Source organism: Chiloscyllium plagiosum, chromosome 1, assembly GCF_004010195.1.
Source record: "Chiloscyllium plagiosum isolate BGI_BamShark_2017 chromosome 1, ASM401019v2, whole genome shotgun sequence".
NCBI lineage: Eukaryota > Metazoa > Chordata > Chondrichthyes > Orectolobiformes > Hemiscylliidae > Chiloscyllium > Chiloscyllium plagiosum.
The window spans coordinates 130,995,333-131,013,196 of NC_057710.1; the positions used below are offsets into that span (position 1 = coordinate 130,995,333).

The 17,864-nt window shown below is 39.0% G+C and overlaps 1 protein-coding gene and 1 long non-coding RNA gene across 3 annotated transcripts in view; one reads left to right on the forward strand and one right to left on the reverse strand.

Moving 5' to 3' along the window:
• The window catches only part of LOC122553234 (bifunctional heparan sulfate N-deacetylase/N-sulfotransferase 4-like), an 879,937-nt gene that overhangs the window by 823,432 nt on the left and 38,641 nt on the right, over positions 1–17,864 (reverse strand). The window lies entirely within an intron of this gene.
• LOC122553322 overlaps positions 1–17,864 on the forward strand; it is a 168,839-nt gene that overhangs the window by 111,863 nt on the left and 39,112 nt on the right. For both annotated transcript variants that reach the window (XR_006312683.1, XR_006312684.1), the window contains one exon: positions 974–1,048. This is a non-coding gene — a long non-coding RNA (uncharacterized LOC122553322). The remainder of the gene's footprint in view (positions 1–973; positions 1,049–17,864) is intronic.

The window sequence follows — 17,864 nt, forward strand, 5'->3', positions numbered from 1 at the left end:
ACTGTTGGAATATTGCGTGCAATTCTGGTCTCCTTCCTATTGGAAAGATGTTGTGAAACTTGAAAGGGTTCAGAAAAGATTTACGAGGATGTTGCCAGGGTTGGAGGATTTGAGCTATAGGGAGAGACCTAACAGGCTGGGGCTGTTTTCCCTGGAGCATTGGAGGCGGAGAGGTGACCTTATAGAGGTTTACAAAATTATGAGGGGCCATGGATAAGGTAAATAGGCAAAGTCATTTCCCTGGGGTTGAGGAGTCCAGAACTAGAGGGCATAGGTTTAGGGTGAGAGGGGAAAGATATAAAAGAGACCTAAGGGGCAACGTTTTCACGCAGAGGGTGGACTTAACCATTTAATAAAAATCAACAAGAATGGAGGCTGGTACAATTGCAACATTTAAGAGGCATCTGGATGGGTATATGAATCGGAAGGGTTTGGAGGGATATAGGCCAGGTGCTGGCAGGAGGGACTACATTGGGTTGGGATATCTGGTCAGCATGGACCTGTTGGACCGAAGGGTCTGTTTCCATGCTATACACCTCTTTGACTCTGATGTGTGTTATGATATAACAGTTTGTAGTCACACAAGAGACTAGCTAGAAATGTCGAACTAGACGACCTTAGAACAGAGATTTCTACTGCAGAATCTTCACATATATAGTGTAAATAAATACTGTTTAAAAATAGACACCTGGCCTGAGCTGGAGTGAACAGACAAATCCAGTTTAAAACAAAATTCAATCGGTTATGGTTAGCTTCCTGACATATAATCAATTTCAGCCCTCCTAACCAGGCAACCACACTCAAACCTTATCAAGTCAAAAATCCCCAGTAAGTGCATTACCGACTGACTTCTGAGACTGACTTCAGCAATGGGCATGTAAACAAAATCAAATTAAAGAACAGATCATATATACGATGCACTAAGAGCTGAGTAAAAATCAAAAGAATCACTGTCATATTTTTATTTGTCCAGGAATGGTAAAATTACCAATGGGGAAAACAACTCAAGGATCAAGTTAAAGGAGAACAGAGTCACCAATAAAAGAAGGTAAGGGCTCAGATTGTAGGTAAATTAAGCCAATTTATCCTGCCAGCACCTTTTGACAGCAGCTCATCTGGGAACATTTCAATGAATCACCACTTTACTGAACCAATAATCCACCCTAGCATTGGTTCCTGTCTGTGCACCAACACTAACGTACACTCAACCCAAATGCTAACATGTCTTTCAGAGAAAAAAAATGTTGTTGACAAATACTCACTAAATAACTGCGCGCATCAATAAATCCATAAAATATAAAATGAGTGTGAACATACGGATTCATTAATGAACACAGTGGTGCTTGGTGTCTCTCATCTCCTACATATTCTTGTGCTTCTACAAAGTGCAATCTCCATGACTCCATGGAAGGGCGAAAGCTGTCATGTCTCTAAGTTGTGAAAAAAAGTACTACCTCTTTCTAAAGTCTTTCCAATACAATGGATCTCCCCTATTTTAATTGGCTCTCTCGTTGCTCTTTTTGCTGTTATTGGGATTTCCCATTGAAAACCAAGGAAGAAAGCTAATAAATAATATGGGAAACTACACTTCTAATAAATAAAACTGAACATACACATCAAATAAAGGAAGAAAAAATAAATAATGGAATAATTAAGAATCAAATCAGCAGCAGGTCCAGTTTTAGGTATGTTTCTAATCAATGCTTAATAATACCTATCTCTAGAGCAGTTGGGACTTGAATCTGAACCTTCTGGCTCAGTGGTAGGAATACTACAATTGCCCCAAAACAGCCCTCTCCGTTATAATCGTAACACTTAATTCCCCAATTGTTCTAATACTTTAAATAGATACAAATGACCATTTAACTGGTCGGTTCCAAACATTGCTTGCGATCTGAAGTTTTCAGATGTCTGTAACTAAAACTGTTGCAATTCCAGTGTGCTGAAGAATTGTATCAGGAAAAGTTCTTTTCATCAGTTTAAAAAAAAATAAAATTACACTATTTGCTTTTCTCTGTTTTGCCCTGTTTATTGACCCTTAGATCTGTTGGAAATCCCTCCAGGGATACTTTTAATTTTTCTATTCCTTGCTAGGATTTGAGTTGACAACCTCTGGCGAATTATGCAACTAACTATATTAAACACTACTTTATCACAAAAATCTAATAAAGAGTCAAGCCTAAAACATTTACGTGATGGGTTTGCACATTTGAACTCAGAGTAAGATGATTACAATGCAGCAAAGGTCTTTATAATCTCTATCTGCCTTCCTTCTTCTCTGCTTTCTCTTTTGGTCAAAGTCACAGGCATTTTATCAAATGCAAATATCAATATATGTTATCACTAGACATGAGTACAACAAATTTTTCAGGCCAATTTTAAAGCTTATCAATTTTTAAAAAGGTTACAGAGGCCTCTGAAGACACTCAATGATCTATCCTTCACTGCGCCCACCCCTTCTCTGCCTTAACCATATGCTTACCATCAGTGAGTTTAACCAAATACATAAGACTCAGGTTTCACATTTTTGCTGACGAACTTCATCAGCTTTCCCACCTCATGCTCTTCCACTGCACTGTCATACTGCTTGAACATTGGCTGCTTTCGGGTAAACCATAATTTCTTGCAGAAGAACACAGAAGATCAAAGTCAGCATTTTTAACCCCAAAATGATAATCAACATTTGTTGTTTGCTGTTGTTAAAAAAAAGTAAGTTCTAACTTATCATGTGTCCTTTACAATAAATTTGCTCAGCTCCAAATCAAATGAGTAGAAATGAATCATTAACTGTACAAGTCAGGAAGCTTGTATTGGGAATAGTCCTGTGACAGTTGGAAGAGTATTCAGCTCCCAAGGTCATTACAGCTTCACAACCACTTCATGTGGAATGTGATCACTTAAGAATATCTGTGACTGATTACAGTAGCATTACTTTTCATGGATTATAAATGACAAAAATAAATGCATTAGAAAAATGCAGAGCTCCTATTTAAAGGACCAATAAAAATCAAACCAAAATACCAAAAAGGTAAAGCTTAGCATCGACTAAGGTAAAACTTCTATTAGTATTGTGTTGTAGTCAAAACTTAAATTAAAAACTCATTTAGAATGATACTTATATTATTCTAAACAAAAAAAGGTAAGTCCGGAAAATTTCCTGACACAGCTCAGCAAAAGATATAGGAAATCTTCTACTGTGGTAGTTGCTACAGATGTTCAGGGAACTCGACACTAGACCAGTACACTGTAAACCTGCAAACAAATAAGGCAACATCAAGTAGCATAGGTTGCCATTTTCAGAAACGTGATAGCTTAGCCCCACTTTACTCAATCTCTCTTTGACAAAAAAAAAGTTTGTCTAATCTTTAATACTCTCCTATTTAACAAAAACCACTTGCTTTCATTTAAGAAGAAACTTGAACTCATTTGAATGGCCTTCATGATTTCAGGCTATCTCAAAAAGGTGATTGGGGCTTCTTGCATCAGGATGAAACCATCTCTTTCACTCTTGGAGCATCAGCCTCTGATGTTTCTGCAGGCTGAGGCTGTAGAAAGTTCTCATATTGAAGTCCTTGATGTCAGCTCTAACCCCTTTAAGTAAGTGGTGGAACGAGTTTCTCTCCCAGACCCCACACAAATTTCACTCCAAATCAGAGCGGATTCGGATCAATACAAGTCCCATTTTATGGGGTTCCAGTTGGAGAAAGGCAGGAATCTCTGGAAGAACCACAAACATGAGCATACGTACAGCTACATATTTGAATATTCACAGGATTTATTGCTAGCTAAATATGCACAATACATATGTTTTCATTCACACATTTAAAAAAATACTGTCACATTCACAATACTAATAATAAAAAATGAATAATTATAAACAGAACTCTCATTTAATCAAACATTTATGCATCAAAATTATCTTTGTTAGCTTATATGCTAAAGTTTAATGCTTCAAATTCCAGTAATCTTTTACAGTACAGATGGAATAAGCAGAAAGCCTTAAGTCTAAAATGTGAATGCTATTTTTATCACCCCTACAAATAGTGTTTTGTCAGAATAGCTTATACAAATGTATGACACAGGCATACTATAATCTGAAATAGGGCACACATTGCTTCTAATCTGTTGAAATCTACTTTGCATGCTTAGGCAAATTAATATTTATCAAGGCCATTTATTTCCAAAGTGCAAGTATAATTATGTATTACTGATTAAGAATAAAATCAGATGCAAATTGCGATTTCACCATTTAGCAAAGGGTGATGCATTGGCAAAATGTGTCACACCCGATCCCAGAGAAATCAGATGCCCAAATAATGATCTTCTGATCTCAACCATATAACAAAGAAAGATGCTGTAAAAGGTGCTTTACACAATGGAAGGAAACTAACATAAAAGTGTCACCTTGTGCTGTCCTTGAATAACTGGCAGTACCATCAGGATTTTCACAAAGGTAAAGCATGAAAACCCAAGCGAGACAATAATAGGGAATAGGTATCAATCTCCTGCTATATATGTTTGGATTTTTGGAGTTAAGATTTGGAGAACTCAATAACAGGCTGTTGATTTGATAATGTGCATTTCACGCTATTGCCCGAAGTCCAAATGCCTGTCAAAGTTAAAATGCTGTTCAAAAGATCTGAAAAGGTTTGTGATAATAAATAATTAGTTCATGCAACAGTAACAAGAGAAAATAAAATTGGGACCAACATCAGATGCGTAAAGAAAAGAAACTGGATTATTTTTCATTTAAGCAGTTGTTGAAATATTTGTTATAATTGGCAATTAAAGCAGGGGTATTCACAAAATTTAAGATGTACTTAGATAACAATTTTAAGAAACAAAATAGAACAGCAAGGAAGTTATGTTGAACTTAAATTAGAAACTACTTCTACCTCGGCTGGATTACTACACACAATTCTGGGCGTGCACAAAAGAAAGATGTGAATGCATTGGACAGAGAGTGTGGAAGAGATGAACACAAATGGTTTTTGAGGATGAGGAATTTCAGTAAAGGAAATAGACCAGAGAAATTGGAACAGTTTTTCCTTGGAGCAAAGAAAACAGAGAGGAGTTTTGATTGATGTCTTGAAATCATTAGGGGTATGGACAAAGTGTCATTAGGAAAAAGAATTCCCAGTCATTAAAAGATGATAACAGGACATTGATTTAAAGAAATTAGTGAAGGAAGCAGAAATTATATGAGAATGCATGTTTCCACATGACAAGTAGTTCAGGTCTGTGTTTGGCAGAGGGAGGCTCAGTTAAAGCATTGAATGGGGAATTAGATGCTCATTTGAAAAGGAATAGTGGGTCTGGTTATGAGAAAAGGTAGGACAGATACACTAATTGTGTATATTTATTTACAGCTCCTTTTGCACTATAACTTCTGTGTCTTGGAAAAAGTTGAGTAATTTGACAGCCTTGATGTTTCTGCATTGGCATTGTAGGTCATAAGTTTTCTTCTGAGTCATTAGTGGCTGTAAATATATCATAAACAGGTCTGGAGCCTCAGTTAGGTTAGGACTGGTCAAGGTCCTGGTACGAACTGGTGAACTACTTACATTCTACACAGAGGCAAGGTTGAGCTGTACTTCACTACAAACCTCTTCAATCAGATCAAACACTCATAAATGAAGTCTAACCATGAGCATTATAGGTATTCATCCTATACACTACACATGATAACTGATTCTCAAATATTACTAAATAACTGGTGAGAGATACGATCTTGAATATTGGGAGTGCTGCAAATTGTATGTACCACTTCTACAAACAATTCCCTAATTTTGCAATCACACAGATTACTGTTTCATGACAGAGGAGTCACTGTTAGTACCTTTACTGGTTAAGTCATGGGACACATCATTAATGACACCTGCTGACAGAGACTGAGAACTGATGGGTACAGCTCAGTGTCAGCCATCGTGTCCACTTATGCACCAGTCTGCACAAGACCATGCCTTCCCACCAACAGAATGTGAACCAGCAACACCCCATCCTGCCACAAGATAGGCTGAGAACAATGTTCAAAAAAAAAGACTTGGGGATGGAGGAAGTGAAACTGAGAGCACGGTAAATCATTATGTGTTGATGCATCAATGTAATTAAATGTTAGCGGCAAAAGACAGAGATTTTAAATGGATAGAAGAAAGGATTTTACAGAAGGTATAGGATAATGGTTCAGATCCATTGTGTTCATAAACTGGTCATATCAGTGACGCCTGCTGATATCTCGACAAACTTGGTTTTGGAACTGAGCCTGTGTGCTTCTATGAATGCTTTCACCTAGCCATTTCGGTGTAGAGCATATCGAATTAATAAAAGGTTCTTGTTCACTGATATGAAGGCAAACTCATCTCTTCCTGTATAACTTCAATACAATCTCATAACACCTTTGAAAAATTATAAGAATAGTTAATGATAACAATACTGCTCGCAGTATGTTGAAAAAAACAGCTGATGTAAACATTTATAACAGAAACAGCAATAGGAAAACAGATGAACAATTGAAATGATGAAAAAGATGATTTAAAAGATACACTTATACAAATGTATCACTTTCATCTGCCATGCAAATAATTCAGCCCAAAAGTAGTACACTGGCTGGTGTTGTTTTTCAAATGTGAACTTTAAAAACATTGTATTGTTTGATAATTGCAAAACAACATAGAATCAGTGGTCAGAAATAACAAAATACACAAAGCTATTGCAAACACTGATTGATTCAATAACAGCCTAATTAATTGAGAAGCTGTTTCATGCATACTTTTATTGTTAGGAAAATAGCAGTTTTATTAGGCTTCACATTATTAACAAAACCATTGATTATTAGTGGTCTAATATATAACATTTCAGATTTATTGCACAAGAACCTACATCTTTTACTGCTGCTTTTGACATTTCTTTCTGCCACTTTGTTAATTCCAAATTAGTGTCATGAGTTAATAGGGATTGAAGCACTTAAATTTTGATTTAATTATACAGATTTACAAGACTTTAACCAATGCATACTGAACAAGCGTCCATGCTTCCTTTTTTTGTACTGTTAACTCTGAATGAATCTATTATATTGTTTTTTTTTAATGTAGTACTTATTTAATGTTGTTTAATTTGTTGTTTGGCATTCTTGATTACAAAAGATAAGTAGCATCTATCAAGTCTTAAACGGATTATAAGTCACGGTCACAGTCTCTCACCAACATTGACATTTAGGTAGATCTTAGCTGCCAAAGTCAGAATGCAACTCAGAACACTTCACAATTCTGCCATCTCCCCATTGGTTTCCAGGCTAATTCTAATAGTGCAAACTGTGCCTGCTCATTAACGAAAGTTCAACTGGGGGGTTGCAGCATTTCCACTAAGTTTTCCATCATTTACACTCCTGAAATACTGAAATGTTGGAGTTGCTGATAATTCCTGACACACATTCTGAGATCACTGGATAAGGATAGTGTGAAAACTACCCTGTGGCATTGTTTACATAGCACTGACATTCACAGAACCATTACAGGACAGAAAAGGGTCATTTTTGTTAATACAGAAATGAACAATTTGATTAGGTATTCACTGGTCCTTAACTTTCCTCTGCTGTGCCAACTCCCGACAGCCTACAACACCAAGGTTTGGATTTTGCAGTGAAATCTGCCCATGCACTTTTGTACTGTCCAAAATGCAAACCTGACCCATGTGCAAATTTGCCTGATATTTTTGTCCTTTCACACAGAGGTCAGGTTTGCAAAACACATAACTCACCTTCAACACAGCAATCCAATTCCTAACCTCATTTAAAGCCCAATCACCTAATCCCTCACAAACTCAACCCCACAACGCTCCACGCCATTTAAGATCACTCATGCAACTTTGATATTCCTCCCCCACCTTATGTTTCATTATCAACACACTAATAAGAGCAAGTCATCTAGCACAAAGAAAGAATGGTGCAGGCAGTAAAGTCATTGATTATGAAATGTATTCATATTGTGATGTTGCACATATGAGCCACACTACTAGATATAGGATTCCCATTCCCAAAAGAGCTTATGTTCAGAAGGCAAATCAGGTCAATTCCTCTAGACCATCACCTGATCAGACTGCTGTCAAAGAAAAACAAGCATTAAAGAAGGTCAGAGGAAATGAAAACCACACACGACAAAGATGTGTGGAGTTGCCTCCTCTGAAGGGTGGGCGAAAGGTCAGGGTGATCCAAACCCAAGAGTGGAGATGGATCTTTGTAGAGATATCAAGGATCTGTAGTGAGCCACAGTCATACACTGACCAATACGGATGAAAAGATGTTGAGGAGGAATTGATGATTATGGAGATAATTATCAAATAGCTTCATACCCAGCATTTGTGCAGAGTTGAGAATATGTGCTTATTCAAGTCCAGAGAGTGCAGTTACAAAATATGGCAGCACAAGCTAATTGTTAGCCCATGAATCATGAGAACAAAGGGTGATATTTTCAGAGGAAGTTCTACTGTCACCAGATCTGAACAAGTCTGCACACCACGTGTATATTTCAGAGACTTGAATAATTAATATGGGTGTCAATATATATGGGAATACTCATCAAAAAGTTACCCAATTCCATTAAGTACATAGCTTATAATGTGTGTGATTCTTTCTACTTAAGAAATGGGGATCTTGTTATAATGCATTGCAGTGCAGCTAGTTTAACAGACTGAGTAACATACTTCTAAACATGTAAACAGTTTTATATACATCACCACAGGAAATGATTCATGATATCATTCACCATAATCCCAGTTGGAGCATTATGAATAAGCAGATAACATATGGGGCTGAATTTTACTGATGCCCATTGGTCTATTAATAGGAATGGCGGACACGTGAAATAAAGCAACTGTCATTTTGCTGCCTTCTCTTCCATCACTGGATCGGTTATGGAGTACAGCAAAAAGCAGGATGCCTTTCATTTGATATATTGAGACATTAAGCAGACCTTATTGCAATATAATGGCATCATTCTGCCTCTGTTGCAAACTACTGGTCTCCTGGGAAAAACAACTGCAAGGTGAGCAGCCCAAAACCTAAACTATGCAGGCTTCTGCTGGACATGAAGAGGGTACAGCCATGGATTTTGGGAGATCTTGAGGGGCGGGGTGGGGTGGGGTGTCATCATTCCTGTGCAGTATTCAATATGGTATCCTTCCCTTGTTACATCTCCCTTGGAATCTCTAAAATGACATCCCCATTACTGAGCTTTTGCAACTACGCCCTCCCAAAACCTCTGGAATTGTGTTAAATCCAGTATCCCTCTTGACTTTTTCATGTTGTAGTCACAGGGTAAAAACAAGGACTGCAGATGCTGGAAACCAGAGTCTAGATTAGAGTGGTGGTGGAAAAGCACAGCCAGTCAGGCAGCATCCAAGGAGCAGGAAAATTGACGTTTCGGGCAAAAGCCCTTGGTCACAGCATTGGTTACGATTCTCTTTTAAGAGAAAAAGCAAGGACTGCAAATGCTGGAGATTAGAAAAGCGTGGTGCTGGAAAAGCACAGCAGGTCAGGCACCTTTCAGTTTTAGCTGCCAATCAAGCAAACTGACTTGTAGCTAAGGCAGGACGTACCTTCAAATGGGGTCAGTGGTTTTAAGCAGTTTTCAGCAGCTCTTGACATTTCTGTATTCTTCTTTTAGTAGCTGTGCTTCCATATAAACTCTTCAAAATTTTACCTTATCCCCACTTCTGTACACCACATTTAGAATTAAATGATACCTACACTCTATATTCAGCAGAACTGTTTATTAGACAGCTGCCCGTAGTGAGGATATTCCACAGTATAGGTTACATGACTGGAGCAGGCCAAAGACAATTATCATCCGAATACATGTAACCCTTTATGTATTCCATTACTGCGATGATGGTTAAGTTGTGGGACTCCATGCCAACAACAGCACCACTGCAAACTCACTTCAACAACACTGCTTTTGGCAGATTCCATGTTAGGAGCAGCTCCGTGCTTAAAAATGGTGTAAAATTGATTTGAACTCAGTTGATGGTATTGAATCCACAGTTAGAACTGAAACATAATATCTATTATCTTCTGCGTAGAAATCACCAAGGAAAATAATCACTTGTCACTAGCCAAGTCTGTAGCAAAATTGAATCAAAAGAAGATAATTAATAAGTGTTATAAATGTTGAGGAATCACCCATAGATGTCTCCCTTGTATTATTCTCCACCCCTAAAAAAGAAATATCCTTGGGAAAAATGAAATATAACTTTTGAAAGCTCAGCCTTTAAGAAATCTATGTGCTGTGTGGAAGAAGAAATACTAGATACAGGATACTCTATCTACTTTTGCACCCAGAACAGAAATCACCTGCAGGGCTTTAGAGAATGATTTCTCTTAAGAACGCACCATTAAAGAATGAACAACAATAAATAAGAATTAGCCTTTTCATCAAAGCAATCACCTCTAGAATTATGATCCACAGGTAACAGCAGGAGGCTGCAAAAGCCTACCTGAAGTTATATACTCCGGTATAATTGATTTAAAAATTACAATCCATATCTAAGTATGCAATAGAAGATTCTACTCTTTGAATATGGTGGTACAAAGACATTGCTTCAGAGGATGCTGATAATTATATTTCAACCTTTTAATCCATTGGCCACCTGATGTTTTACTGGATCTCAAATTAAGTAGCTGTATTTTATGTTAAAAAATAAAGAATAAAAGTTGTCTTTTGGCAGTAACTCAGTGGATCTGGCTTGAGCTCAACATATACAATGCCCAAGTAACCTTGATCAAAGATGGTCAGCTATGCAGTAGCCAGAATACGAACTACTTTGGTGAGAATTCAAGGATATATAACCTCAAATTGCTCACTTCTAAGTGAGGACTAAAATGCTAAAGTATGAAGCTAAAGCAAGGCTACATTTGAAATAATTATTAATTTATTGAAACGACAATGGAAGCCTCGAGAAAAAAAGACTGCTGTTATGTATCAAGGACAGATTTGTTGCTCCTTACTAACTGAGTTGGGAGGACAAAAAGAGATTGTTTTGTCTAATTGCTAAAGTCATTGCAGTGATGGTACTTTTACAATGCTGGCAGGAATGATACAATTTTTAAAAAGTCACATGCTATGACTGCACAAATAGAACTACTGCCAAAAACAGCATTAGTTTCACTTCCTATATTATAATTGTTTCTTTGATCTGCATCCAGAGAAGTCATTTTGCTCAACGTCTCTTCTTACATTATCTTTGCTTGCATATAAATATTTATTAACATGGCATTATCAAATTTACTTACTGCTTACCCTTTCCTCATTGGCAAAGAGCTAATTAGGAGGTTGGCCCAACACAAGTGATAAAAATAGTGAAGGAGAACAAAACAGCAGAGAAGATGTCAATACTCTCAAAAATGATCTATATTAAAAAAGAAGAAATTTGAAGTGGTGAATTCAGAAGGAGCTATTTCACAAAAAGGACTGAACAAAATATCCAAGAATGTCCACGTGCATAACCAGTACTAATTAGCTACAAGCTTCAGTCAACTCTAATGTGGGACTGTGTTTTAAAAAATTCTCAAGGTCAGGTTCGTAGGAGAGTAGTCTGACACAGAACAAACGACCAAGAGGCGAGACTGCTAGAATATGGGCATTTTATTCCCCGCAGCGTCGCACAACGGGTCTGGCTTATACTCACTCTACATGTTACCGGAACTGGGAGCCGTCAGTTCTCGTAGAGCGGTTGCCAACAACCCACGCTCGGCGGTTAAACGTAACCCCGGAGCAGACTCACCGAACTGGAGACTTTTCCAGCTGATATACTCTTTTCCAGATATAAACATTCATGTGAACAGCAGAGCAAGGCTAAAAAACACATTCCATTCTGGTTACATACAGATAAGAAGATTCACACGGGGAGGTGTGTAATAAGATTCACACGGGACTAAGCAACACCTCCATTCCGGTTAGATTCACACATGTATTGGGACATAATTTTTAACCGTTTCACCACATTCCACTGCTTGGAATTTTACACCACAGACTGGAAGGACAAGATTCAGCATTTATATAGCACATGCAATCTCCTGCTGTCTCTCTGCAACATGACTGACACTGTATTCATCAGAATAGTGAGCAATGTCAAAGTTTCAGGACAGGACAGTCTTTCCATAGCTCTCCTTGTCAGAATGGTTCCATGTTCCACTGAATGGAGGAGTATGGTAAAATGTCACTCTTAAGTGGTGTGAATGCTGACTGTCCACATTACTAAGTCCCTGTTTCGTTTATGTTCAGCAAACCGATTCTTTGCAAGCATGACTAAAAGATCCAGTCACAAGCAGGGGCTGTCCTTGCAACCAGACACAGGGGAAATAGAAAAACAGATGTGTCAGCAAGGCCAGCACCAGCTGCAACCCCTAGTGGATGCTGAACAACTTCCACATGAACAGGCTGCAGGATGGGCAGGAGATACAGAAGGCCTGGAGTCTTGTTATCAATGCCATTTCCTCCGGATGAGTGAGGTGTAGACTGAGGTTGACATAGAACACTTCACAGAACTATGCCAACTGCTGGAGTGGGTCCTGTGACCTGAAGGAATGAGTGGCCACCATGGTGAGAGCTCCATTGGGTTTGTATGTGATCACCTCCTTCCAAGGGGCTACCGGGGAACCTTTGTGGAATGTCACAAATCAGCCCCACAAATGTATTAAGGTTGTTACCAATCCCATTTATGACAGATCACACTACTTCACCTTTGTTCCCATGACAAGGTCATCGCTGCAGACCAGGAAATAGGCTCTGGCCATATAGCTGGCTTCCCCCTGTGCAGTGTGAGATAATGTGCGCACACATTATGTTATGCTGAGAGGACAATATCATAGAATAGCTGAGTTCATTCACAGAAAAGACTTCTATTCTATCAATGTACATGTCACCTGTGAACATTTGGCACCACTTTTTAATAGGTCTTTGCCCAATACTTGGAGCCTTTATGTCCTTGAGAACTTTCATGTTTAAAAGAGATTTGATGAACTGTATTTGCATGACAGTGCAACTTTCAGATCTAAAAATCATGTCACTACAGTGGGTTTAAAAACCATTCATTTAGAAATGGGGACCTAAGGAATTAATTCATGGAATAAAAATGTAAATGCATTTTAAAAAAATAAAAGGTGTGGGGAACAATTCCATTAATTAAAATAGATGGAGAGATTCTATGAAGCATATGGCCACAGATGTCTCTCAAAGAAGAATTCACATGGAGTGCAAATAATCACAACACAACTGCAGAAGCAAACAAAAAGATTTGATTGCCAATTACTAGCCACAGATTCTCATCAATGCCCTCTGATTCCCACTGAATAATAAGTATCAAAGCAAGACAAAGCTTTAATTATTACTGGATAAAATCACTAATATTTTCATGCTACTACTAACTAATCCCAGTACAATATATATCTGCATTAATTTGTTGGTGAATTACAAGTGCAACTGTGAAATAAAGCTTTCATTAGCTTGCACGTTTGTTTCTAACACAATACGGCTGCATTTAGTAATAAGCACAATAGCCTTACTGTCATATCGGTTACTCCAATTAATCTGTAGATTGGGTAGAGTTAGTCAAACACAATTGGATTAGGGAATGGATTTCTTATTGTCTAAATATAAAGCAAAACATGCTGACTGAGTAACACATGAATTACCCTCTGGGATTTGGATATGAGAGATTTTGTATGCAATCTAGTGACACTGAAAGGTTTCCTCTCCTTACTGACTGCAACCATTTCCATGAAATAGTGTTTAGCTGCATCAGTTTGAATGGTTATATGACTGGTTTAAGGGAAAAGAGGCAGTGACAGAGGCAACCCAATCAAATATCTTAAACTCCTGAACTAAAACGTTCATGAGCTCCACACAGTTGATGGAGATGAAGGTGGAACAGTCTGAGGAGGGGGGCCGTAGAAGATATTTTTAGTGGTGAAAAGAAGCAAGTTGCCATTGATTTTAAATTTTCCTCCTTGCTCTCTTACTGATTTAATATTCTCACATGCAACAGTCCAATACACCATGTCAACAGAACATAATGTAAACTTGAGGAACACCCCCTCATCTTTCAATTAGGCACTTTATAGATTTCTGGACTTAGCACTAATTTCAACAATTTCAAACCAGAAACTCTGTGCCCCATCTTGTTTCCTTTTCTTTGCTTACTCTAGGTTATATTTCTTTAAAACCAGCATCTCATCTATTTCTTTGGGTGAAATCTTCTCTCACTGCAGTTACTTTTTATACTTCACTGTCAATGGAGGCCCTTAAGTGACCAGTTAGGGTCACTTGAGAATCTTAGCCCACTGCTACTGGGATTACACTGGGTTCAAATAGAACGATGAACATGCACTGTGCACAACAGGTCAAACTGTGTGGGCCACTTGTCACTTTGGTAGTGGGGGTAGGAGGGACTCCTTGATCAAAGGCAATGATCCAAGGAATTAACATTGGAACATCAGGGTGTTTGTAATGAGGATCAACGAACTGCTATTGCTTCTGACCTCTCTCCCCCAAAAGTCCCCCTCACCACATCACTTATATGAAGTTTGACTCCTTGATAATCCTAGGGCTCTGGCATCTGTGGGTTGGTATCATTCCGGCAGCAACCACCACCTATTCAGTGACACTGTTGGACACTCGAGCTGCTCCAATCACACATCAGCCTTCACTGGACCATACCTTTGTCCACAGGGTCCTGATTCCAGGGGCAGCCTGCAGGTGGCTTTGCTGCTGCCTGATATTGTGTGTAGTTCTGTTGATCTTTTCTAAGAAGGAAGAGTGTGGGTTTCTCACCAGCTGGCAGGCAAAAGCTCCAATACCACAAGAAGTTCTGCTTTCAGCTCATTTCCTGCTCCATTTCTATTCACTTTTGTCCCAGAGGAGTAAATTTCTGTTACTCAATCCCTTCTGTCTTTCACATTCCTTCTGTCCCCATCCTCACCACCTCTTATGAAACCCTTTGTGTTTCAAACTGTTTCTAATTCTGGTGTAAGGTTACAAACTGGAAACATTAACCCTTGTTCATTTTTTCACAAATGCCACCTCACCTACAAAGTCTGTTTTCCAGCATTTTATGTTTTGATATAAGAGCAGCTCTGGATTCTATTCCCATTTCAATATGATCCTGGAGCAATGAAAAGTTTGGAGGCAGATGAAAGGACGGATCCAACAGTGCTTTATGTGGCCCAGCCAGATCCAACAATAAACGACTAAACCAATTATCCTCCATTTATGTTCAAGTTTGCATTCTTCTGACTTGAGAGTGGAGATGAGGGTGGAACTTAACTTTAGAAAAAACCAGGGTGAGGAAAGACAGGATAAGTTTTCATGGAGTCTATTGTATCAAAGGCTTTCGGAAGAGTTTGATTGAGAAGATCTATAAGATCATAAGACCATAAGAAATAGGGTGGAAGTAAGGCCATTTACCCCATCGAGTCCACTCTGCCATTCAATCATGGCTGATGGGCATTTCAACACCACTTACCGCATTCTCCCCGTATCCCTTAATTCTTTGCGAGATTAAGAATTTATCAATCTCTGTCTTGAAGACATTTAATGTCCCAGGCTCCACTGCACTCCATGACAATGAATTTCACAGGCCCACCACTCTCTGGCTGAAGAAATGTTTCTTCATTTCCATTCTAGATTTACCCCCTCTAATTCTAAGGCTGTGCCCACGAGTCCTAGTATTCCCGCCTGACGGAAACAAATTCCCAGCATCCACCCTTTCTAAGCCATGCATTATCTTGTAAGTTTCTATTAGATCTCCCTTCAACCTTCTAAATGCTAATGAATACAATCCCAGGATCCTCAGCCGTTCATTGTATGCTAGGCCTATCATTCCAGGGATCATCCGTGTGAATATCTTTGGATACACTTCAGTGCCAGTATGTCCTTCCTGAGGTGTGGGGGCCAGAACTGGACATAGTATTCTAAACAGGCCCTAACCAGAGCTTTATAAAGTCTCAGTAGCCCATCACTGCTTTTACATTCCAACCCTCTTGAGATAAATTACAACAGCACATTTGCTTTCTTAACCACTAACTCAACCTGCAAGTCAATCTTTTGAGAATCCAGTACTAGCACTCCCTGCTCCCTTTGTACTTTGGCTTTATGAATTTTCTCACCATTTATAAAATAGTCCATGCCTGTGTTCTTTTTCCCCAAGGTGTAAGACCTCACATTTGCTTACATTGGTCCAAGAAATGGCTGATGGAATTCATTCTCCTAAACTGTTTCAATCTTTCTGTAGTCTCCCCACCTCCTCAGAACTACCTACCTGTCCACCTAACTTCGTATCATCAGCGAATTTCACCAGAATGCCCCCAGTCCCTTCATCCAGATCATTTATATATAAAGTGAACAGTTGCGGCCCCAACACTGAACCCTGCGGGACCACTTGTCACCAGCTGCCAGACCAAAAAAAACCCTTTTTTCCAAACTCTCTGCCTTCTGTCAGCCAATCCTCAATTCATGCCAGTAGCTCACCTCCAAGACCATGAGCCCTCACCTTACACAGCAGCCTCCTGTGAGGCACTTTATCAAAGGCCTTTTGGAAGTCGAAGTAGATAACATCCACCGGGTTTCCCTGGTCTAACCTACTTGTTACCTCTTCAAAGAATTCTAACAGGTTTGTCAGGCACAACCTCCCCTTACTAAATCCATGCTGACTTGTTCTAATTCAATCTTGCACTTCCAAGAATTTAGAAATACCATCCTTAACGATGGATTCTAGAATTTTACCTATAACCGAGGTTAGGTTAATCGGCCTATAATTTTCCATCTTTTGTCTTGATCCTTTCTTGAACAAGGGCTTACAACAACAATTTTCCAATCATCTGGGACTTCCCCCTGACTCCAGTGATTTTTGAAAGATTACAACCAACACTTCCACTATTTAATCAGCCACATCCCTCAGAACTCTAGGATGTAGTCCATCTGGGCCAGAAGATTTATCAATTTTTGCACCTTTTAGCTTTTCAAGTACTTTCTCCTTTGTAATGGTCACCCATACTCAACTCTGCCCCTTGATTCTCCTTAATTGTTGGTACATTATTCATGTCTTCCATTGTGAAGACTGACACAAAGTACTTATTAAGTTCTTCAGTTATTTCCTTATCTCCCATCACTAGCCTTCCTGCATCAGATTAGATTGCGATTAGATTAGATTACTTTACTTACAGTGTGGAAACAGGCCCTTCGGCCCAACAAGTCCACACCAACCCTCCGAAGAGCAACCCACCCAGACCCATTCCCCTACATTTACCCTTTCACCTAACACTATGGGCAATTTAGCATGGCCAATTCACCTAACTTGCACACCTTTGGACTGTGGGAGGAAACCGGAGCACCCGGAGGAAACTCATGCAGACACGGGGAGAATGTGCAAACTCCATACAGTCAGTTGCCTGAGGCGAGAATTTGGAGCAATTTGGAATGGCCCAATCTCTACTTTTGCCACTCCTTTGTTTCTTTCTGTGATACAATTCCCAAGTTCCTTCGCCAGCCATGGTCGTCTAATCGCTGCGCTCTCCAACCCCCCAACAATCTTTCTTTTCTTTGGGATATACCTCTGTACTGTGTCCTCAATTATACCCAGCAACTCCTGTCATTGTTGCTCTACTGTCTTCCCTGCTAGGCTCTGCTTCCAGTCAATTTCCATCAGTCCCTCTCTCATCTCTCATGTCCCTGTAATTACCTTTATTTAAACTGTAACACCATTACATCAGATTTTCCCTTCTCTCTATCAAACTGCAGACTGAACTCTACCATATGATGATTGCTGCCTCCTAAGAGTTCCCTTACTTTAAGATCTTTTATAAAGTCTGGCTTATT